We start from the raw sequence: 26,618 nt of genomic DNA on the forward strand, positions 1-26,618 counted from the left end.
GGCGAAGTCTCTTTGTTTTTCCAGTCCATCTAAATTTATTAACAAACATCGTGATTCATAAGACGGAAGTGGTAATCTCGTCCAACCCAATTTTCGAAAGTCAAACAACAAAAACTGCGGTTTATGTATGTTTCCTGATACGGAGCCCACACTACGCTACAGTATTCAAGAAGGGGTCACACATAGACCAAATACAATGTTTTAATAGTGTATGGATCATTGAAGTGCAGACTAAATCTTTTGATAAACCCTAGCATGTTACTTGCTTTATGTGCATATAATATTATTGTAGTGATCAACAAATGACAACTTAGAGTCGAGAAAAATGCCTAAGTCTTTTACTTGATTACACCTTTCAACTGTTTGCTCATTAAGGGAAATTGTGTCATTTACTGTTGCATGCTTTCTTGTAAACGATACAGAATTTCATTAACTAACGTTAAGCTCTAACAAATTCTTCTTACACCAAGTGTAAAAAATGTTAACTTCTTGCTGAAATGACTGCAGATCAGATGCTATTGTATCCTGCGCCAGTGCTGAGATTTGTCATTGTCATTGACAGACTTTCGCGCGATATTGACAAAATTATTCGTCACATAGTCACTGACAGACTTGATCCTCAAAAAAACCTTCGTCAAAAACTCATTAATTTTTTCGTCAATGCCAAGATTCATCTGGTAACAAAAATTGTGATTTCGTACATTCTGTGTCACATAATTGTTATCCCAGCAGTTCAGAACGTAGATGCTTGTTCACATTAACGGCTTCATGTAATTGTGTTTCTCAAGTCATTTTATTTCGTTACAAATTTAGTTGATATAAAAATCTACCCTTGTTCGTCACTGCAGCATTGTCTCTGACAAATTGACATGGTTGCCTTGACGATGACTGTTAGCTCAAATGAGTGACCAAAGCAGAATTTTCAATAAAACCGTGAATTGTTGGGATTTTGCAGCACTGTCCTGTGCACATTTAGTGGTGAAAACGACCAACGTGAAAGGCTTCCACCCTGAAGAGCTGCTTGCTTTAACCTGGGCCCAGGTCAAGTTCTTGTAGCATTGCTTGATTTCCTTATTCAGCGCTACAATAAACCCCTGGGTCCCTTTCTTAGCTCAGTTGGTAAAGGCGCAGCTACAAAGCCCTACAAAGTACGATTCCTGGTCCTGTCTATGATTGTACTTGCCACACAATTATACTAATGCAATGCCTCATCCGATTTTCATAAACTTGGATTTTTATTCAAGGGGAATAGTTGAACTAACTTTTGTCGTAGGTACCGCCCCCTTAGAACCCTCCTCGTTCTTGGGAGATGCAAATATGTCTGTTTTTTTTTTTTTGGTACTCTTTCAATCTGTTTGACCAAATGTTTAAAATTTACACGTGAATCGGTTGTCTGGTGTAACAAATGATATCAGATAGATGAAATATGATTAGTAAGACTGAACTTAGATATTTCCATAACGTATGGCTATTTACGATATTAGAGGTTCCAGGAGTTCCGGAAATCGGTTCTGTAGGACATAGTAATATCTCAGGCAAAAGTATCTTGTGGCATGTCAAATCATGTCAAATAGGTAGAATATAGTGAATGAAGATGATTTGAGATCATTTTGACCAGTTTGGCATCGGTTCCGGATCGCGGATCTGTGAAATCCGGCAAACAGTTTGTTGGAATATAATTACATTGAGGTTTAGCCAAAATGACAAGCTATGAGCAATGAAATCAGAATGTAGTGTATCTGATGACATATGGGCACATTGGCATCGGTTCCGGGAAATCCGTGGAATCCGGTTTTATACCCCACAGTAAAGTTCGCGGTATAATAAATATTTGGCATATCAAATCATGTTAGCATTATAAGATAAGGTCAATAGAGATTATTTGTGGTGATTTCTTTGGCATATGGTCACATTGGCATCGGTTCCGGGATTCCGGAATTCCATTTCATGGATTCCGCAATACGATACGGTAATGTATAATCATATTCATGAAAACCATATCATGTGGTGGTTCCAATCACGACAAAAAAATAGATATACCTAATGGAAACAGTTTGAGATGAATCCTGTGACACATGGCCACATTGACATCGGTTCCTGTGATCCTTAAAGCCAGTTCTTTAGGCCATAGTCATATTTGAGGCAAATGAATCATATTGCATATCAAATCACAGGATATGGCCATGAACGATTATTTCAGATAATTTCAGATAATTTCATTGTCATATAGACACATTTGTATCCGCGATATAGTAGCTTCGAATGAATCATTCCTAGTCATAATTCCAGTATCAGGTTCCGTAAATTCTGGATTATGACTAGGAATGATTCATTCGAAGCTACTATATCGCTTAGTACATAAAATTATGCATGTTCAACCGAGGTGAATGTTGTAATGCAAACAAAACATAAATCTGAGGACAGTAGCCACCACCCAGGATCTGACCCTGGTGCTCCGGAAGTAATTATAAACTAATGGTCCTAGCTGCCCCGTAACGTAGGTAAATCACCTTTTCGTGGTACGTTACGGGATGTAAGATTTACCACCGATTTCTAGTCCTGACTACTTAAAATTATGGGAACAGGATTTTTCGGTAATCAAAGGAACACATCGTAGTCCTTGTAACTTTTTACGCCTCGTTGATAGTGACAATACTCGGCTTTGTGTACCGATGATGATCTTGAATCAATAACAAAATGAGTTAGTTAGTCTTCATCTATGTGATTTCTAACCTTCTATTCGTTGTTCTCTAGTTTGAAGTGGTTGGGACTATGGTTCTGATACATGGTCATTATCGATGTCCTTGTTTAATTTTGCTGCTAAGGAATCCAAATTTGACTGACAAACGGGCGCTTTGGAGGGTGTTTCAACTCTCCGAAAGGTACACAGCAAAAACATAATTTTGATATCACATCAAAGTGGATGCACTTCAATCGTGTCAAAAATATGGTGTAATATTACTTTACAAAAAGGAGAAAATTATCATAAATACAGTGCATGAACTGACATTACGCTGCTTTAACTGCATTTGTTTATTTTTGTGGCCATAAAAATTACATGAGCTTTTTGACATGATTGAAGTGCATCCTCTTGGATGTAATATTAAAATTTATGTTTTGCTGTGTATAAATAGTGAGACTTTTCAATTATAGTCGGATCCTTGCGATAAATGTAAGAATTAAAATTGCAAAAAAATCGAATACTTCATTATCTCTCAATAGTGATGGAATTATAGGACATACACTAAACTAAGGACACGGGATATACAACAATAGATCAAATTACAGGTCGCAGTGGTGATAAAGGGTGATACGGTCAAAATTTGGTCAAGGGAAAACGCGTGTAAATCGGTGAAATCGTTTATTTAAAAAATCAAATTAAATTTCTTTTTCAAGTTCAATTAGTATAAAATTCAGGAAAAATATTCAGTTAGGCTTCCGCTTTTCCAAATCCGAATTGCCGGGCCTTACGCTTGACCCCTGCCATCAGATTTTGTACAGCCACCTTGTCCACCTTCTTCGCCGCAGAAAGCCAGTTTGCCTTGAACTGCTGCTCGCCCTTAGCAGTTTTTTTGGTCTTCTTTAGGTTCCGCTTGACAATAGCCCAGTATTTCTCAATTGGGCGGAGCTCTGGCGTGTTGGGAGGGTTCTTGTCCTTGGGAACCACCTGCACGTTGTTGGCGGCGTACCACTCCATGGCCTTTTTACCGTAATGGCAAGATGCCAAATCCGGCCAAAACAGTACGGAACAACCGTGTTTCTTCAGGAAAGGCAGCAGACGTTTATTCAAATACTCTTTCACGTAAATTTCTTGGTAGACAGTCCCGGAAGCTATGAAAATGCTGCTTTTCAAGCCACAGGTACAGATGGCTTGCCAAACCAGATATTTCTTTGCGAACTTTGACAGTTTCATGTGCTTGAAAACATCTGCTACCTTTCCCCTTCCTTTTGCCGTATAAAACTTCTGTCCCGGAAGCTGCTTGTAGTCGGCTTTGACGTAGGTTTCGTCGTCCATTACCACGCAGTCAAATTTCGTTAGCATCGTCGTGTACAGCCTCCGGGATCGCGCTTTGGCCGTTGTATTTTGTTTATCATCGCGATTTGGAGTCACTACCTTCTTGTAAGTCGATAGTCCGGCTCGTTTTTTGGCTCGATGCACGGTTGTAGACGATACACCCAGCTTATTTGCGGCATCTCGGAGAGAGAGGTTAGGGTTTCGCTTGAAACTACCGGCAACTCTCTTTGTCGTCTCAGCGGCTTCCGGTTTTTGATTTCCCCCCGATCCAGACTTCCTGGCTGTCGACAAACGTTCCCCAAACACTTTAATTACATTTGTAACGGTTGATTTGGCAACTTTTAGCGATTTTGCCAACTTTGCGTGCGAGTAGCTCGGATTTTCGCGATGCGCGAGCAAAATTTTGATACGCTGCTCTTCTTGCTTGGACGGCATTTTGACAACTGAAGAGTGAATTCCAAAATCAAAATAGGAGCAACATTCTACACACACACACCTTCAAAATGAGGGGTGTTCAGGTTTTTTAAATGCAAAATTGAAAGAAATACGTCAAGTTGATATTGACCAAATTTTGACCGTATCACCCTTTAGGTCCCAAACAGAGGGGAAAAAACGGTCTTAGCTAAAATATTTCGGAAATCTGGATCTGATACAGGTTCTCTGGAAGTCATTCTGGACTTGTGATCCTGGCTAAAATATTCCATAGAGCGTGGCACTCCAACCCACTACAACAAAGTCAAGGTAATATTAAAACTCCAATCAAACATGATGCTGAGGACACAGTTTTACAGAAGTCATTTTGGACTTATGGTCAGAGGTTGAAGCAGTTGACGTTTGTTACTACACTCGCTTCGTTGTCGTGCGCGACAGTCTGTTTGTATTCGTACACTCATGCTCTACCGTCGTCTCTCTCAGTCAACACAAACGGTAGAATAACATTCAAGCAAAAAGAAACCTTTCAAATAACTATCATATGACATGTGTGATTTCGTTCTTATTTCTCAATTTGGTGTAAATTAAACTATTTTTGATCAGAAATGTTGTTATTAGGACATCCTTGCTTGCTATTTTCATAATTCACACAAGCACAACATCAGCAGCTCATATTATGAGAAAAACTAAAATACATACATTCGTGACAGTCTTCGGCGACAGTGTCATATGACATTTTAATTTGGTACTGTAGTATGATAGCTTGTTTTGCAAGTGTCGGAAGCAAAGACAGTCGATTATCACAGAAAATGTGTCGACTACCGTGACCGCTTACAATACTGCTTATGATCATGACTAAAATACTCCATAGCCCTAGAACGAATCGTTCGTGGTAACTTCTATACGACTTGTTTCAGTCATAAACAGGCTGCTTCAAATTTTCGAGATGGAAATGTGCTACTTGGGTTGAGTGTGACACGTTAAATTACCACAGCAAATCCAATTGAATATTATTACGATGCCAATATGGGAAGTCGAAATTAATCGTTTTTCATATGATCGCTTGTATGAAAAAGTTGTTCCCTGTAAATCATTCCAGACCAATGAGTGCGCCATAGAGTGCGACACATCAAAACACTATAGAAATTATATTGCCTATTGTGAATATTGCATTAGGTGAGCGAAAAGAGTGGATCATGGATTAAACCTGGCAGAATATTGTTGAGTGTAGAGAAGTAAAAACCGCGATAGAGCGCGTGAGAACCAGAGGAACCAAGAACGAAGCCTGTCAACGGTAGTCGGCTCTAGAGAAAGAAGTAAACCGCAATTGCAGACAGGACAAGCGAGTGTCGTTGGACTCCCTGACCGACGAAGGAGAGAATACCGCAACAGCCGGCGATATCCACCTCCTCTGAAATATATCACGACGTCTGATTGGAGTAAGGATGAATCCAAAGATACCTATGAAAGACACGACTGGACAGTTTCTTACTGACCCCAGTGACCAGCTGAAACGTTGTAATTGTAATATTCACTTGAACTTGTTATGTTACACTCAGTGGAATATTTCAGACAGGACTATTAGTTAAAAATTACTTTCGTATGAAGGAATGCGTTCACAAATGTCATTGTAATACTCACATGGGTTTCCTATGGCAATTTTATTTTTTGCGCTCTAAGAAATATTTTAGCCTCGTTTATTGGGCTGTAATGATCTCCGGAGAACCTGAATCAGATCGCGGATGGTCATACTCTTTGGAATATTTTAGCTAGGACCGTTAGTTCATAATGACTTGCGGAGCACCAGGATCAGTTCCTGCATGGTGGCTACTGTCCTCAGATTATTTGCATTAGGGGCGATCCATTTATTATGTCACGCTGAATTGAGAAAAAAACTAACCCCCTCCCACCTTTCATCACGTTTTTCTTATACGTAATGCATTGCCGGTCACAAAATCATAAACCCCCCTACCCCTTATAATATTCAGCTCGGTTGAGCATGCATGATTTTACATACCGTGCGATATAGTAGCTTCAAATATATAATTTCAAATCATAATCTAGAATTTACGGAACCGGATACTGTAAGCCTTGAAACAGATGCCAATGTGTCTATATGACAATGAAATTATTTGAAATAATTGTTCTTGGCCACATCCTACGATTTGATATGCAGTACGATTCATTTGCCTCAAATATGACTATGGCCTAAAGAACCGGATTACAAGATCCCCCCTTACCGTATCGTATTGCGGAATCTATGAAATGGAATTCCGGAATCCCCGAGCCGATGCCAATGTGACCATATGCCAAAGGAATCACCACAAACCTTTTGGAATTTGTGGACTTCGTATTAAATGCAATGGATAGAGGTAACGAAGTAGAAGCTCTATATACGGACTTCAGCAAAACGTTTGTCAGAATTGATATCCCAAAGCTGATTTTTAAATTAGAAAAAAATGGGAATTGGGATGAAGCTCCTCACCTGGATTAAGTCGTATTTAGTTGATCGCCAGCTAATTGTAATATTCAACGAGAAAACATCTAAGCCAATTAATGTCACGTCAGGGGTTCCCCAGGGCTCGCATCTAGGTCCCCTTCTTTTTATTTTGTACATTAATGACGTCTCTCTTATTTTAAAAAATATCAGAGTACTTATATACATACGTTGATTACATGAAGCTATTTTTAGAAATAGGAAGCGATAACGATATGAATGTGTTTCTGAATGAAATATATATTTTTTATAGATGGTGTAGTAAAAGTTGATTGAAATTAAATATTAAAAAATGTATTCTTATAACGTACAGTAGAAAACTAAACAAACAAAATCTTTGTATTACATTAAGTTATGAAAATGTTCAAAAATGTGAAAATCTAAGAGATTTAGGTGTTATTCTAGATTCTAAATTGACATTTCTGGACCATTATAACACAATAATACATAGAGCAGGCATTTGCTTAATTTTATAAAACGTTTCGGTCTCCACTTTTAAGATCATTATACAATCAAATCACTTTACGTTGCTTAGGTCAATTTTAGAATATTGTCACCTTATATGAAAAAGCATGAAGAACGAATAGAGTCAATCCAAAAGCAATTGTTATTATATGCACTACGTAAGTTAGTTTGGACGGCTTTTCCTCTCCCATCATATGAAGCACGTTGCTTGTTGATCCGCATTCAAACATTGAAAGAACGTCGAGATTATGCAAAGATTTCTTTATTAAACAATATCATTCCGCAACGCTCAATGCTCAACGCTCAGGTGATCTATTGTCAAGGTTAAATTTGTAAACACCTTCGCGACAATTACCCAATCGACACTTGTTCGCAGTAGATCGCCATCGAACCAATTACGCTAAATTTGGACCGGTAAATCAAATGATGACTGTTTATAATCATCATTGTGAAATGATAGACCTAAATATGCCCTCAACAGAAATAAAAATATATTTCAGAAATCTGCGAGCTCATAGAACATAAGTCCTAATGTTAATATGTAGTCTACGATTTGATTGATTGACGAATAAATAAATAAATAAATAACTAAACCGAATGCGGAAAACCGCCAACCGCAGAAAAGTTGCCATACTAAAAAAAAACCATAAAAGAGAGCTATCACCTATATATATATATATTTTTGATAGTTTACTAATCCGGGCTGCAGTTCGTTTATGGTATGTTATATGCAAAATGTGAATTGTTGCAATGTGATCAACAAATGATATCTATGTGTCGGAAACATACTTAATAGTGTACATATAAAAACCTTGCGTGACCACACATACTATTCATTTGACGTATAAATTTCGTGTGTACTTCTGAGTGGATTCTGTTTATGTGTAGTCAAAAGAAAATCATGCGGAATTTCACATGAAAAATTGTCAATAAAAATGGTTTGATTAAACTATAGCCGAAACATTGAAATACTTGAACATTTTAAGATAAAGTATAATAGTCAAAAATGCATGACATACATCAATTTTACGTGGTTCTACGTCATACTGCGGTCGTCTCTAGGACACGACCCTTTATTTTTTATATTACTGTAGCGTCTCCAAATGTCATAGCAAAAAACTGTTGACAGCGTTTTGCTTGGAAGATTGTTTATTGAGTGTTGATAATTTCATCAGGATTCATACATACGATTATAAGTTATCGAAGATGGAACGCGAGAGACAAAATTCTACACACTCACGTTGAAAACCCAACGTGGTCAGGAGGAATGATCGTAAAGGTTCTACAGTAAATACCATGCTTAAACGTTACCGGAAAACACTAACGTTTGATCGCGTAGAAGTGGAATATATGACCGCAAATTACGAGCGAAGATTAATAGGGCAGACCAAAAATTGATTTTTTACTAATTCCGGGTCAAAAATTGTAGCTTCCCATACGTAAGGGGGATGCTCGGGGTAAGTTCAAATTTGTCTTTGCAGATAAATGAAAACAAAGGTTTTCATCACTGGAGTGACTATGAATGGGCAATTTTACATTACAGCAGGAATGTCATTGAATGTTATAAGTAGAATAATGTCGACTTTATAAAAAAAAAGTCCAGAATTGACCAAATTTTCATGGAACTCTGGGAGGTAAAATTTAATTATTTTTTCACATTTGGCCTGGAACTGCTCTGCATGTGAACTGCTGTTGGATGCAGGACCTTGAAGTCACTCTATATCGGAATGGATATTAACTTTAATTATGCGTCAACAGATTATTTCATGCTGTTCCTGTCATGGAATGCGTGAAGCATAAAGCACGGTTTGGTTAATGTTTTTCTCTTCCTTGTGATGGTTTTTGAATTATTGAAAAGAACTATTCCAATTTCACTATTAAATCATTTGATAGAATAACTTTCCATAAGCCACAACAAATTCATTGAAACGGCTCTCTGAGCCGATCCTAAAAAAAAACAGTCTATGAAAAAGTTTGCAGTTTTCTTGTTGGAGGAAACACGAAAAATCAGAATTGATAGCTTTTCTCGGTGTTCCCATTCATAAAAATTTAATTTATACTTACTTCATTAAAAGTTTAACACAAAACCTTGTAAATACTATCAGCGGAACGTGTGCCTAATTCACCAATTCCCAAAGAGAACTGATACATGCAAAAATACCATTTACTCCATTTAATCAACACAACTACAGCCCCAGAACCAGACCACGTGCACTTGAAAAAGGGGAACCGCACATTGCGCAAACTCGCCGGTCGGAAGCGTGCTGGGACCATACATACAAGCTCGAAGTAACGCTCTATCGGCGGCACAACCACCACCCATATGCCGATTCGGATGAGGATGAGCGAAAACAAGGCAGCAAACTCATTACAGGATCATATTTTGATTAAATTCACTCTTTCCTGTCTCATCTGTTCCAGCGTGCGATCTCTCCTACTCTGTCGCATGCTGAGCTTTACCTCCCTCCCATCCTTCGCTCACTTGCTCTCTCGCTGTAGGACATTATTGCTGTTTTTATATCGTTTTCATTCAATTGGATTCGCCTTTCCGCGCAACATCTCCGCTCGTCCGGACCGCACTCTGATGGGGAATCTTCTCTGCACTACGACCGGGTTCAGCTGTTTAGAACTTTGCTGAGGCTGCGTTGTCGTGCGTCCGCCACCAGGCCAGCATTCACGACATAATCATCGACGTCGGTCGCTCCACTCCGTTCGCCCGTGATATATCCAAGCTCGCTTATGGCTGGGATGGGATGCTGCCCGACCGAGTGACTGTAGCTGAGGACTTGAACTCTGCTGGTGCACCGAAACTGAATATACATGCGGGACGGCGACGCTGGAAATTGGATAACGCGCGACACCGACACCACCGACAGTGACTGACTGTGCAGGAGATTGCTCTGGTTGATTCCAATCGTGACCGGCGCCGCGGATGGACGTGTTTTTTTAGCTCGGATTGCAGATTTCCGAAATTACGATATTCCTGAGCAAGTGTCCGGTTTTGTGGCGAAGCATTACAGGTGTTTGCGATTCTTTTCCGGGCCGCGTACAGGTGTGATTGAGTTGCGATAAAATTGTGGAGAAGGGATTCACAATCTGTACTGCAAAATCGAGACATAAAAGAAGAAAATCTTACGGTGGAAAAGTGAAAGATTGCAAGAATCGAAAAAGGCCACAGTTTTTTTTCCGGAGTCCAACATGCAGAACCTCCTTTGAAAAGAGAAACAAATCAATATTGGGAGAAGTATTTACAACTTGGTGCCACAACTAAAAAGTTAACAACAGTGCGCTTTCCGGGTTTTAGTAACAGTGTGCAAAACACAAGTGAAACATTGATTGATAAAGTGCCACATACGAAGAAAAAAAAAGTCAGTGACATACGGAACAAATCATTTCAAAACTTGAGAAGCGATTTTTCAGGATTACACGTGTGCGGGCTTCAGCCTGCTAAACATCGGCAAAATTTTCACGGACGGGAATAAGGTACGTTTTTAATTGAAACCATGAGTATACCGACGGCTTAAAGATTTGCAGCTATCCAAACAATCATCATACTTTGCGGACAATTTTGGTAGATCGTAAACCTGCAGCTATAAGATTAAGAGAATCCCTTTTAATATTAAAAAAAAAACGCATTTAAATATAAATGTTGCAACATTTTAACAATGCAACACTATATATACGTAAACTTAGCTTTATAAATAAGTGCAACAACAACAATTGTACACGCAAAAATAAATTTCTATTTCAGCCAGTGTAATGTTGTATTTATTACATCATCTGCATATGTTTCATACAACAAATGTTATGGTAGTTCTTGCAATGGAACGCTGCAGTCCATTGCAAGCAAGTTTTGTCAGAATGCATATTTTCGCATAAAACCTTCACGAGATGATTTTCTAGACGCAATGCATTTGGGAAAAAAAACTTTGTTTGAAAATTAAGTTAATACAAACAAAAACTTCTGGCGACCACATTACAGAATCTGTTTATGTGTGACTGCATTGCAAATTCTGCACACTGTTTATGCAAATCTGTAATAGAATCAAACATTTCGTGGTTGGGTGAAGGAACAATTTTCCAAATATAATTAATAAAATACCTTAACCTTAATACCAGCCATTTGCACGTCAAAACGCCCCATATGCTAGGAAGCTAACCTAGTTCCATAATTTTCAACTGGTGAGCAATTTAGCAAAAACCATGGTTTTCAATCAATTGCGATCCATAGCATAATCTCATTGGCCATGTACTAGTGTACTCATACACTTAAAAAACATATTTTGATGTAGAACTACGTCTTTGTCGACTATACTGGGGTGCAAATCAAAAAATATGTGTGGTGAAATAGTGTTAGGTTTTGAACGCTTATAACTTTGTCATTTTTTGATGAAATAAAAAACCAAATACGCCAATCGATATGATATTTCTTTACAAATCTGTTAAAATAAATACTTTTCCAATTTTCCATAAAATAACTTTTGAAAAGTGTACAAATGATAATTTTATCACTGTTTTCATGAAATAATCGTTTTTCCCAAACCCAGTCATCATAATCGAATACCACTTCGTTGCACATCATTCTGTTTGAACCTGAAAAGATATAAAATAGCGCTGCTGTCGTGCATCTGCTCATTACCGCTTCGGACAGTGTGGCACTGGGTCCTGCAGCAAGCAGGAGCAAGTCAGTGGTTAATGTGGTGCCAGCAACGTTCGACACGTAAGGTTGGACCTATCCAAAAATGAATCATGTTGGACCTATTTTTATTGCCGCTAATTTAGTTCAAAAAAGTCTAAGAAACTTCTTCTGAAAGTTCATTACTATGAAGAAAAAAAAATGTTTTATTGAATAACATAATGTCGGTATTATTATGTTTTCAAAAATAGTTCACTTTTAACTAATTTTCTCATCAACATGGCTCACTTTAGAACATCTACAAGAGGAATGTTTACTTTGATTTTCAAAGTTTTTGTGCAGTATAATACTACTCAAAGATCTAAACTTTATGCTAGCATGCATTAATTTTATTCAAAAGTTTGAATATTTTACAAAATTCCTGATTTATATTTGTATCATGGTTGGACCTAGTTGTTTCCTGCATTGACCGTCAGGTGTGCTTCGGTTTGTTTACAATTTCCTTCGCGCACAGCAACATGATTTTCTGTTTACTTTCCTAGTCACAACTTTCTTAAACAGAGCATAGAGGAAGTAGATGAATTATCATGTAATTTGAGGCATCGCATAATGGATTTTTATCCAAGTCGAAAACTGGCTACTTTCCTAGGGGTTTCCGGAAATTGATTGGATCCTGGCTATTCCTAATAACTGCCATTGAACTAGTTGTTAAAATGTAATGTGATTTAATAGTTTTTTACCACATGCAGAAACTGGCCACTTTTCCGGAGTGATCGAAACATGGCCAGGTATGGCCAATGTGGCACTGGACCCCCCCCCCCCCCCCAATGACTACCATTGAACTAGTTTTTTTTTATTCTAATGTGATTTGAGGTGTCACATGATAAGTTTTATTTGTTTGAGGTCGCAATTAGCCTCATGCCTCATATAAACCGTAGCAAGTTCTGGTCATATTTCCGAAACCGGAATGTGTGACCATAATACCATTCATTAAGCGACATGACACTCGGCCCTGCGGGCTCTTAAGCATACAATGGTACTGTATACAATTGGTCCAACCATGATTCAAATTCATTGCTGAATAAAAACGATCAATAAAATCCTTTTATGAGAACATTATACATTCATTAGAAATTAGAGAGGTAGGGGAAATGGCTCTAATGTTGACCTATGGATCTAAGATTGGGCCCATCGCTAAAAGTCTGCTATAAATCAATTGTATCTAGATAAACGCGTCATTGGGATGGTACTAATGGTTATTTTTGATCGCTATTGAAAATTTAGTCGATTGCTGAATTTTTTTTTTTTTTCCTTTGGTTTGTTTTCCGTCGATCTTGTTTTCCGTGCTGAGCACCAATGCTACCGACGCCAGGGAGGCAGCTCCCATACCTGGACCCTACCTATCGACCCATCAACTCATGAACCGGGGACCAACGGCTTTACTTCCCTTCCGAAGGAAGGCGTGATCAGAGATTTTATACCTCAGAAAATCCCGGCGGCGCCGACTGGGATTGAACCCAGGCCTGCTGGGGTGAGAGGTAATCACGCTTACCACTACACCACCGGCGCCGCTTTTTGCTGAATTTATGTATGGGCCCAAATTAGGGGCATTAACAGCCATTTCCTCTAGTTGTTCAAACGCGTGGCGAAGTTGAAACGGTAGATTTTTCTCTTGGCGAAAGTGAATAATCACTGAGATTATTTCTAATATAGTAGTTTGTGGTAGTACACAAAGCCTCTCAAAAATATTTACAGTGAATATTCACTTCCACTAAGAGATAAACGTACCGTTTCAACTTACACAGGTGTACCTTAACTGCGATGCTTACTATCAAAAAATTGAACAGTTGGAGAAACTGTATACGAGCTTTTGCTCTGACTTTGAAATTCAATAACTGAATCCCCCTAATTTTCAATGTTTAGCACCTTCTTATTGAAACCAAACGTTTGATTTGAGAAAAGTCACAGCAATCTATTTTGCATCATTCTACGAACGCTAAATAGAGATGATGCATGATAATTTTATGTTAGGGTTGTCCTCCAAATTGGATAACAAAGAGGTACTTAAACCTCGTAGGATCGTTATATCCCTTCCTCCCCTACTTCGCTGACATATGAACCAACATTGTGTTCAATATTGAAAGTACCGTCTTCTGATAAGCAAAACAACTGCCTGTTGCGTATCATAAAATGCAACCTTCACTCTCTTCTTTACTTCAGAAACCTAATTTAAAACTAATGATGGAGCTACATTGAAATACTTGGAAAATTTAAAATAAAGTATAATAGTCAAAAATGCATAACAAACATAAATTTTGTGTAGTTCTACGTCATACTGCAGTCGTGTCTAGTACACAACCCTTTAATTTTTTTTTCTTTTTTTCAAGCAGATTTTTGTGGAAAATTTTACTCATTTTCTACTATTTTGTCAAAAAAAAAGCCTTTGAATTAGTCTCATCGAACATATACGGCGTCTAACGATATGACAACCGTCACATCCTTAGACAATCTGAAGCAAAACGTAACAAACGTTCAATTTTTTGTAACTTTTTTGGTGTCTTATCAAGCAGCTCCTATTGCATAGCATCTGATCTCGAAATGCTGCATTATAAATCCTTGACTTGGATTGAAAATGCCAAAAAAAAAATCAAAATAAAATTGAAAAGTGCGTTATGTTCCATTCTCCTCCATGTAAGCTCTACTATAACCTCGCAACTGGTAGTATCTCTCTGTTCTCTCGATAGTCATAGCCATCGAGAACGTTATTGGTTGATTGTGGCACTCAACACCACTTGGCACTGATAAAGTCTGCAAGTAGTAGACGAAATACGCGTATCTGTCAAAATATAAGTAATTATAACGGAATTTAAAGGAAATAAACCATCCCACTCAAAGCTTTTCATAAAGGGATTCCGTTAAGAGGTTCGACAAATTTAAAGTATTTTTGTTTGTATTGGAACCGAACATTAGTTTTTTTTTTTTGTCACTTTGATAATTCTCGATAAATGTAGAAAAGCAATTTATCTGCAAAAACAAATTTGAATCTGCCCAGGAAACCTCCTCGAGCCTTCGCTCTGTAAAATTTTGGTCCTGGACAGGCTTGCTTCCTCTCACTTGGTATAACAAATTGTTTTTCGGAATTATGAAATTATTAGATATTATAATGATAGTAAGTAGTTGTAAGTCACAAGATAAGGTTGTAAACAAGGTGTTTGACACATAAAACCTGTCATTATTTTTTTACGATTCATGAGCGCTCACTCTGAGTGAACGCTCACGAGTCATAAATTCGCTGATTGTGACGCACTGAAAGCGAAATTGACAGGTTTTATGTGTCAAATACATATCTTCCAACCTCTTCTTGTTTCTGACAAGTACAAACTTTCATAATAGCATCCAATGATTCCATAATTCCGAAAAACATTTTTATAGCGGAGTGAGTGGAAGTAACCCCGGGTCCTGGAAGCTGTCCGAAGTCAGCTTTTACATAGGTTTCACCATCCATAAGAATGCACCTACCGGACTTGGTCGCCAGGTTGTCATACAACTTTCGAGCACGGGTTCAAGCTTCGGTATTCTGCTTGAGTGATCGATTTGGTTGCCTACTGGCGCAGTATGTGTGTAGCGTATCCCCGGGGTAGGACGCACTTTTTCATTTTATTTTGAGTTTTTCATGGAATTTTTAATCCAATTCTAGGATTTATCATGCAGGATTTTGAGTTCAGATGCTATGCTAGAAGTTCTGATTGATAGGACAACAAAACAGTTACGTAAAAGCCATGAAAAACACATATGAAAGTCAGCTGGTTTGTTCTGCCCAGGGGGTGCGTTGTATACCATTGTCCCCTACTACGGGCGGAATCATACTTTTTGCTCAAATCGCGATCGGACATACCTGGGTTGCTTCTGATGGACCTCACGACCTTTCCATGGAGCTGAAGGTTGGTAGATCCACCATAGGGGTAACTCTAAGACCAGAAGGTCCCGAAGAAACGTGCTCAACTTTTTGGCTCAGCTCTGGTACTCTCTTCGGTCCCAAGCTAATCGATCCACCCCTCTCGAAACATGGGAAAATACATGAATCCCTAATTTATCTGTCAAACTCTCATAGCGAATCAAAACAAACATAGTGTAGTACTAAAATTTCGTCTAGAATGGGGTACGTTAATCGATTTGCTTGGGACCAATAGGCTAAGCAAGTAGTGAGCCAATTTAAAATCGTTGTTGAAGTTTAAGTTTATAACATTTAGCGCAAGTGTCTAATCGATTTGCGATCTTGGACAAAGCTGTTCTGCATAGTTTTGCCAATCTTAATCTTAGGTTTCATCCAAATTGTAACTTTCTTTTGAATTTGTGGTGAGCATATGAATAGTTTAGATTCGGGGACCTCAATACATATCGAAATAAGTATTCAAACTTGACTCACCTTAATGTACATAATAGAATATCATAAGCTGCATTTGTTCAAATAAAATATATTGTTTGATTCAAATCCAAATGTAAAAAATACCTATATACATTTGAATAATGATGACATTTTGCGTTCACTTGCGCAGTTTTTGGAAAATTCATTTAGAAAATCATGTATTTTTTTTTATTTTTTTTTTATTTCAGTACTTTAAATATGATAGCATTGGTCTGGAAAATGTTTATTTGATCAGCACCGATCAGGGAAAAATGCTAAAAGTATTCTTTTGAACGATGTGAATTTCAGGCAAATTTTATAAAACTTCGTATATCTCAGTTGTTTGAAGATGTACAGCTTTTATGTCTTCGACAACTTTTCAGAAAATTTTACGTTCTACAACCAAGACAGCAAACCTCTATCTTGTCAAATTATAAAGTTTGTATTGCTGTGCCATCTGTGCGGCCAAAACTTGAACTATTTTTATCCACAAAATTGTAGAAAAGAAACTTCACTGAAGACGTCAATTCAATTGGATGCAATTCTAGAGCGTTATTAGATTAGATGCATTAGATAAAACCTGCTTCGATCACCCAAGCACATGAGCATGAGAATGAGCATGATTGACCACCCATGGTTGCTATTCTGTTATTGCTAGATCAGCTGTAATTACATAGAGAGCCAATAGACGATGCTTGGGACTAGCAATCATCCTTAATGTGTAAAAACTGGTGATCTCAAACTTGGCAATAGCAGAGCTGGCCGCTCCCCGAACACAGGTTATGAAAGGAAGAGGTAGGAATGTGTTGACGTGACACTCGCTTTGATGGAAGCCAAAAACACCTCTGCTCTTCCACGAGGAATCACTGAGATATTGGGTAATAGAGTTGGGTTTGCAGCAGGGTTCATTTTGGTAAACGATAAGCTGAATTGATGTCCTAACGATCATATAACGCGAAGGAGCTTGGGATTGAACCAACGGTCTCCTGCTCAGTTAGTAAAAACGTGTGCCACTAGGCAGACGAGCTCCCTTTTAATCATCGAGTTGCTGTTATTACCATGTAGTCATGTTAACAAATAAAACGATTGTCGAATCTTGAATGTGGATGGGTTTGAGATTAGACTCATGATGTTCTGCTCAGTAAGCAAAAACGGTTGCTCTAAGACCACCGAGCCCCTCATATCACATTATACCGTTACTCATGTTACTGTAACTATTCAAACCCGCCACCGACGACAACGAAAAGTTTTACAAAATACAAGATACACAAGTGATATTACCATACATTTTTAATATGAAAGGACATGAGACTGCGTTTTTATGCTCAGTAAGCAAGCCACTGTAACTGACGATCTTTCAAATCCTAAGTCTAAAAGCTACGAAAGAGTACTTAGGCCTTCATTAAGTTCCACTTTCACGCGACGTTCAATGTTTTGATTTGCTCTTTACGCATGGTTCAGGCAATCATAACAAACTACGACCGACGTGACGATTGTTTAAGCCCTGGTTAAACAATCTATTCAAATGAAATTACGTTTCCGAATTTCACTTGGTATGTAATGAACAACAGAAATACGTGATAATTCGTATAGTTTCAGCGGTTGATGGTTAATTTTAAATATACTAACGGTACTGCATACGGTGACTACGACGGCGATTACGACGGCGCCTACGACAACGACAACAACGAATTTGTAGCTTACCATTTGTCTAGGATATAATACCTTTGCCCGGCACCTCCACTTGAGCTCCATGTCTGCTGGCTGTCACTGTTTGCAAACATATCTAATAGCAATTACATTTGTTGTAATCAGTCTTGTAAGCGGTCACGGTAGTCGACACATTTTCTGTGATAATTGACTGCCTTTGCCTCCGACACTTGCAAAGCAAGCTATCATAGTACAGTACCAAACTAAAATGTCGTATGACATGCTCTGTCATACGACACTGTCGCCGAAGACCGTCACGAATGTATGTATTTTAGTTTTTCTCATAATAAGAGCTGCTGATGGTGTGCTTGTGTGAAGTCTGAAAATAGCAAGCGATGATGTCCTAGTAATAATATTTCTGATCAGAAATGGTTTGATTTACACCAAATTGAGGAATTACAACGAAATCACACATGTGATATGATAGCTATTTTGATAATTTTCTTTTAGCTCGAATGTTATTCTATCGCTCGTGTTGTGTGAGAGAGACGACGGTAGAGCATGAGTGTTCGAATACAAACAGACTGTCGCGCACGACAACGAAGCGAATGTAGTAAAAAACGTCAACTGTTTCAACCCCTGGTTGTAATATCTCCTACACTGCCAGGGTCATCTGGAAGGAGGTTCACTTGTAGTGCTTTCCCCAGAAACCGTTCACGTCCACCAGCTACCACCCGTCCAGTCTTGGGCGTCTCCAGCAAGGCATTATTCAGCTTGCACAATCACCGACACTGGCGAGAGACCAGCAGACGAGCACTTTAGCAAGCCGTAAGCTCGCTGATTCACGGCATCGTCGGCCACTGAATCACCACCAAAACTCGCGGCGGACACATTATCAGCACTTTCCGGACCGTGTTCAAACTCGCACTCGGTGACGAGACTCTCGCTAGAACTATGTACACGCCGAAAGCGTAACATCCGAACACGGTGAACCGGCCTCCTGGTAGGCAATGAAAATCAAAAGCACACTTACACACCACTGGTTACTAAAAACACACTCGTGCAAAGAAACGGATCCAATAAACGTTACTCGCGCGAAAGCAAACCCGTCGTCTTCGAACGGCAAAAAAAAGGAACTCGGTGAACAATTTTGTGATACGAAATATCCACTAGCCGGCACCAGTGGTGTAGTGGCAAGCGTGACTGCTTTCTCACCCCAATGGGTCTAGGTTCAATCCCAGCCGAGGTCGGTGGGATTTTTCTGAGGCATCACGCATAAGCTATCACAAAACACGACAAATCGGTACGGCTCTACTCACAGCACTCGATTCAGGATGACTAAACTTAAGTTTCAGTGTAGGTTACTGCACATCAAATTGGTGTATATTTTATAAAATTTCTTACAAATTAATGCCACAACTGGCATTTAGCTATTTAGTTTTTAATGGAACTGGAACGTGGATGGCCATGATAGCAAACACTACTGATACATCTTCACTACGATACTGTTGTCAACCATTATTTTATCAATATTCGGAGGAGAAAATGAGTATTAAAATTGAAATTATCAATGATGTTTATGTACATGATTTGTTTGTATTATCACGTTTCCTAAATGACCGATATAAATTAACCAATACATATGCTATAGAACTGTCAAAGAGAACGTTTTTTTCCAAGCGCTTCGCTTAGAACAACATATTGTGTTTCTAGAGATTTATTTCCGTTTTTCGGATTAATTCCAAGAAGAAGAAGTTCCACCGCAGCTGTCAAATAAACAAGCCTTCAATGAATCGCCAGCAAAAATACTTCAAGTTAGTCAATGCGCACTATGTTTTTTAGTAATCAACTCATTTTAACACTGGCGGTAGAACTTTGGCAGCTGTGGTAGAACTCAACGGTAGCCACCGGACGGATTTTTTTAAAGATCCGCAATACCGTTGCATTTGTTCAACATGTAAGGGGCTGTTCATTAGCTACGTAGACGGTTTTTAGGATTATCGACCACCTGAGTAGACAATTGTCCATACATTTTTTTATAAACTTCACACTTAGAAATAACACGAGACGTAATCCATATTGGACGTAAATCATGGAACGCAAACAAATATTTCATGTAAAATTAAGTGTTCTCAAACCGAAACATAAGCAACTCGATGAAGAGTACCTTTGATTGAATTGATTTTCTCGTTTCTTTCAACTAATTTTTATGTCAAAAGAACCGCTTACATGTGTCGGTCTCAGGGAACCTAAATTTACACGACTTTTTCGTAGTGTGTTGTATAAGCCGTGGATAATGGTCTTGTATAAGCCGTATAGGAAATGTAGACTGAATTTGAATTAATTCAGAATAAGAAAGTCCACTACCAGATTATCTATCTTACTTCCTGCCACCGTTTTGGGACGACAAGCTGTGAACAACCGTAGTCGCTGCCTGCAAATTGTTTTAAATTTATGACAGTCGTATTATGTGCTTATGACGAACTGTAATGGAATAAATTTGCCACCATGTGCCGGATGCCTTTTTGCAAGCTGCAAGGCTAAATTCATTGCAAAATCGGCTGACACAATTGCATTAAAAATTGTAGCCAAAACGCAATGTGACGCAACAGCTTAGCGAAGGTCAGATTTGGCATATTATTGAAAAAAAAAGATGCATGTAATTAAAACTACCAGTCTGCAAGTATGCAGCAACGACCGAGTGCTACAATTGGTCTTAATTAAGCAAATTAACATTCGTTGGAACGTGTAAGTGTATAGCTTGTTACAGCAAATTCTACGATAGTCTCAACGGTTCTCGGAATGGGAGGCTTGGTTAAACGGAAGAGTGCAGTTTTTTTAGCTCGCTGTTCAAACGTGGGCATTTTATTTTTAGACGTCTAACAAGCGTCCCCAAATAGGTTAAAGCAGCGGAAAAGTTTAAAAATAATTTGTTTTGATAGCAATCCAACGCATCTCGTTTCCTTCCGCTTAATTATCAACAGGTTATCGTGGGTTGAGTGCGAGCTACAGGAGAACACTTTAAGATAAGATCTGTTATAAAAATAAACCATCGTTAACGTTTAAGCAGCTAAAGTTGACTATCTAGGACAGTCAACGTCCTGTGCTGTAGTGACAAGTCATGAAAAATGGCTCCAGCTCAATCAGCTCGTCCCACACCCGCCCATATAGGAACAAATTTGCATGTTCAGCAGTCGGTATTATTTTGATTTATGATTATTTGATTACAGCTTTTATCAACTTGGCATTGTGGAGACGAAATTGACCACAGCCGGACCGAATGCTCCGGTTCAATGTGAACCTGCAATCTGGCGTTGATGAAATCTGATCGTGATTGATGTACGAATCCAACCGAATAAAAAAATCTCATTACACACACACAAACTCACATTGCACGCACGCAATTGCATGGAAAACTGCTCAATTTTCTGCCAGCCAGTCGCGAGATTTGTTTTCGCAAATAAAATTAACGGAAATTAATTATTCAGCTCGGATACAATTTAAATTATTCAGATTTAAGGCTTCAGGGAATCAAGTTCACATAAGTGAATCAATACAACCGTGTGGACACGCTTTCACACATACAGCGATGCACACGTACGGAGAATTCAGAGTTTACTTAGCTGCAATGTTGTCATTTTTGGCCGGCATTCCACTATGTCCTGGTACATATGGAAGCGTTGGTATTTTGATTGAACAACCGATCCTATTTCACTAAGAGTTTTACAAATCATTTATCATCCCTATCTTATGCAACGGAAATCAATGCAAATAGTCTGACAAGTTGTCTGGTACGTAAATCATTGTAATTTCATGATACTAATTTTTACCAAAAACTGGAAAACGTCGCAACAACTTTAATCCAGAGCATCCGATTAGCAACCCAAAATGGCGAATTGGGGCGTAATGTTTGGACATAAATACTGTTGGTGCAATAAACAGGCCAGTGCAAACTAGGCGCAGCAATTTAATAAATAATTGCGCGGATATTTATTCAATTTGTGCAACGGTGCGCGTTGATTGATTCCCTAACTAGAGGCAAATGGTCTGCAAGAGATCAAACTGGAAAAGGGGGTTTTGGGCACAGCATGTGAATTTGTTGTTCGTTTTGGAGAGCGCCAATAATTGGAATTGGTGTTGGCACGATTAGTTCAGCGATTAGTCGAGGTCATGTGTGAATTTAATATCCTGATTGGTATTTTTGATTTCCGGCTGCTGGTCGAACTGGAAGTGTCTTAATTAAAAGGCTACAATTTACATCATGTTGTAATGACGTTCGTTTTTTCCGCTGTAATTTTTTTTTCTCGATGATTGGATGCTGATTTGGTAAAAACGACTTTAGTGAAAAACCCGCCAGGACAGAATTTTCAACAAATGCTGGAGCCACAACAGTAGATCAAACACTTAGTGAGCTCATGATTTAATTTGGAGCAACTTGCTCGTTTGGCACGATCGCGCCAATGAGAAACATTTTGCAGCGAGGATCTTGCAAATGAAAATTCAATTTTATCGCTAATTCCAAGCGCAAGAAGGAAGCCATTCACACAAGTTCCACCACAGGCCAGATCATTTCATATTTATATCCATGCTTGGCATACACAGCTTTGGTCACGAACTGCTCATTTGCTAATAACTTTGCACACAGTTGACAAAACAGTTCTTTTTGAAGCAGTTGATATAATAGAGTTTAAGCTTGTTATAGGTACATAAAAAAGTAGATTTTAGTTCTAGTAATAAACTGTATTTTTTTTACGTTGTAAAAATGAAGTGAGAAATGCTCGCTGTACATCTCGAAATTTAAATATAAAAATGCATTGGTGTTGATTCAAATGTTAAGATGTACCTACTCGTTGCATATCTATAGCCAGTATTGGCAAAATCATCAATAAAATAATATTTTTCCGCTCTCATACGCTCTCAATATCAAGCGTGATATTGGAACAAAATATCATGCTTGATATTGATTTTACAAGCTCCTTTGATATTGCGAGACTATTCACAACGTGCAACAATCAAGCTGAGAGCTGACTCGAGGCAAAAGTGATTTCGTTTCACATCGTTTTCTTAGAAAGAGAAAGTATAGTTTGCTATCTCTTTTTATTCTTCACGGATGGCAGACACGGAGGGACTGCTGCCAGCTGTTATGGAACTTCGGTTGTGTTCGGGTGTAAAGCAAAAATCATTAAACTTAATTTCATCACCGTTTGTTGAGATTTGCAGCTGGTGAGTTTTGTTAGCTTGATATTCCAAGCTGCGATATCACAGCTTGCAAACCCACCACAGTTGTTTGCTTGTTGATTTTTGTCTACGAAAATCTTGGGCATTGGTGAGATTTGATTTTTTGATATTTTTCCAACACTGCACAGTGGTCCAGAATGCAGATTTAGGTGGAATGATATGTTTTGAGCCTGAAATTGAAACTTTAGACTAAAAGTCTCTTCTACAAAGTTGTTCCTTATAGTTAGGCCCTCATTTTTATGACAATGAATTCTAGGGTGGTTCCTATTATCATTAAAATCAAAAAGCTAACTTTTTTGTTTGAATAAATTAAGGTATACATTTTTCGGAAAAGTTAGCTCAGACACCTTTGCTGAGAAATTCAAAATAAGAAAACTAGACCAAAACAACTGTTTTTTTTAAGAGACCCCCCCCCCCCCCCCCAAACAAATAATTTTAGCAGCAGATTAGCTTATACAGCCAAAATTTGCCTTATGCAGCTATTTTTTGCCTGTATAAGCTAAACTGCAGCTAAAATTGTTTGTTGGGCCCTAACTCAATTCAAGAAAATAGCTCTAAATTGGCCAATTAAAGAGATACAAAAAAGTTGTTTCCTACAAACTTGCTTGAAATTAGCTCAGCTATAACTTTTCCCAAAAATGTATACCTTAATTTATTCAAACAAAAAAGTTAGATTTTTGATTTTAATGATAATAGGAACCACCCTAGAATTTACTGTCATAAAAATAAGGGCATAATTATAAGGAACAACTTTGTAGAAGAGACTGTTAGCCTAAAGTTTCAATTTCAGGCTCAAACATATCATTCCACCTGAATCTGCATTCTGGACCACTGTGCACTGTCTATAGCAAACTATGATACTAATCTATCAATTACTTTAAAGAAAAACAAATTTCAATTACTGAGTGAAAATTTTTCAACAAATGAGCAGTTGGTATATTCAACTGTGCATGCCAAGCATTTTCATCCCCGTCAAGCAATTGTGAACTGCCTTTTTTGATTCAGCTTAGGAAACATGACACGGCTGGCTAATTACAGATCATTCGGGTGAGACCCTTTCTTTTTATTTGTTTAGATTATTGTTTCAATTAGTATTTGTAAAAGCTTCTTAAATTTGTTTAAATTGAGGAGCTCGGCTAGCGTGGAGGCTGCCACTTTTGCTTACTGAGTAGAAGATCATAAGTAAACCTAGTAACCCGAGTAAATTCTGAGATCAAATTGAAATTTAAATTTGATGTTGTGATTTCGCTAATAATGATTACTCAGGTTGCTGTCGATTTGGTCGTTTTAACGGTTAAAATATCAAAATTGAGAGCAAAAAATCTTCCTGTGACATCACCTACTGCCACCTGATCGAGAGCTTCTTGCGGCAACGAAAGATAAGTTTTCTTAAACCCCTACCCGGCGTGCGATGTATACCCACGTACCGTTCCAGCGCACTTGTATAACGGGATGGCTGCAACTGCGTCATGCGAGGCGTGTGTATGCAGGAATTCCTGTTTTGTACGAAATTGACGCACCCCTTGGAGGAAGACAATGATCCGGCAGACCCCGACATTATCCAGGACTTGACGACTTCTCTACATCAAGGAGAGGCACTCGTGTTTTCTACAAAACTGACACGCTCCATAGAGGAAGAAAATAACGAAGATCACGACACTTTGCAGAACGAAATAATTTTGATAATAGTTGTATGAATGACAGGTTACCACCAATTTCTTTACCTTTTCTTCAGACCACTACAGAAATTTTGGTATATTGTCAAAATGTTAACCGCATGAGAAGCGCCGGTAAAATGAATGAAATTAACACAAATATAATAAGTTCTTCTTACTCTGTCCTAATGGCTAATGAAACAAGTTGGGATGATAATGTGAGAAGTGAAGACGTTTTTGGTAACAATTATAACGTTTATAGAGACGACCGCAATTTTCAAAAAATCGGGAGGTGGAGTATTATAGCGATTTCGACCCAATTGAATTCAGAAATCATTATAGCTACTAAATTTAAAGAATTCGAACATGCGTTTGTTGTCGTCACAGATTGTAATTCGCCGTTTTTCGTTGTTTTTTTCACGCTGTTTATTATCGGACGCGCTCGTTAGTGCAATATTTGGTCAAAGCATATCGGAATCTAGTGTTGTTTACCTAGTTGTGCCACAGTGTTTTATGCAATTGTGTTTTTGTGAAATACGCATTGTATCATCGTAATCGCTCATACCTACTTACTATAGTCGCTATATTCATAGTCTGGCGAAAAGAATTTCGATCTATCAAAAAGCGGAACCAATTCAATATATTTTAGACCAACAATTGAAAATGTCCTATCAACTTTCACAAACAAAACGTTGATTATTCTTTCCTCGACAATCGAAGCAAATTACCGGCACCATCAGATAAGGGAATCTTTTCCCATCCCAAAGATAGTGTTAGTTTGCGTAAGCAAGCCTTGAATCGCGAGAAAACGGTTTCCGAGGTTTTGTTCGCAATAGCTGATGTGCTCTTTTCTGTTGTTGGTCGTGATTTGCTGGATTGGTTCCGCTATTTGACAGCTCAATTGGTTCCCGAGATTCTATCCGCCAGACTATGAATATAGCGACTATACTACTTACTCGCTGTCTCTCTTCCGAAGCGTTATCTACCAGTAAACTTTGGAAGCTAGCACATCTCAGTAACCTGAACGTTGCATACATCTAGGCGCTTTCATTCTTACTTGGATCACTGTAATATTGCGCTACATTAAACAACGGGAAGAGGTTTCTCATCGTCATGAGCGCTTGTAATACTTGTTCGGAGCCTATTGACGGCAATGACAAATACATTCCGTATCGAGCGCTGAGCCAGTTAACAGCGTCCTGGTCTCTTCATACGACACTCGTTTTTTTACCGCGTTTCCATCGCTCTCGTGTTAAAAAAAAGTGTTCAGGTGAATCGCGCACGGTTTTCGGAAGCAGCTATCGTAAGCTGAGTCTTACGTATAGACTGTCCATCTTTAACCCAGTGATTGATCATCATAAAATCATCACCATCATCATCGCACCATCTCCGTCAATAGCAGCAATAGTAGCAGCAGCAAACGGAATACCTAGCTGCACCGGCTGATAGGTTGTTTACACAACCGGCACAAGTATAGTACAATACATTTTGCAAGTCCATTGCCTCCCTATTGTAGTTTTGTTTTGCCTCGTGGCGCGTGGCTCTGTCTCTCACCCCTGGTAAGGGAGTATGGTTCCTAGTGAGACAACTTGTTGCAACTAGATATAAGTTTTTTTTTCTCTCGA

At 38.5% G+C, this 26,618-nt stretch overlaps 1 protein-coding gene across 2 annotated transcripts in view; it reads left to right on the forward strand.

The window, feature by feature from the left end:
* The first annotated feature begins 10,138 nt into the window (after positions 1-10,138).
* The window catches only part of Drgx (Dorsal root ganglia homeobox), a 105,399-nt gene continuing 88,919 nt past the window's right edge, over positions 10,139-26,618 (forward strand). Inside the window, exon 1 of one of the 2 annotated variants that reach the window (XM_065234784.1) lies at positions 10,139-10,892. The gene's annotated coding sequence lies outside the window, so the exon portion shown is untranslated. The remainder of the gene's footprint in view (positions 10,893-26,618) is intronic. The other variant, XM_065234792.1, reaches the window with a different exon arrangement.

The sequence above is a fragment of the Ochlerotatus camptorhynchus genome, unplaced genomic scaffold (assembly GCF_037179485.1).
Source record: "Ochlerotatus camptorhynchus isolate MF236.1 unplaced genomic scaffold, CSIRO-AGI_Acam_v1.1 ptg000038l, whole genome shotgun sequence".
Taxonomy (NCBI): Eukaryota; Metazoa; Arthropoda; class Insecta; order Diptera; family Culicidae; genus Ochlerotatus; species Ochlerotatus camptorhynchus.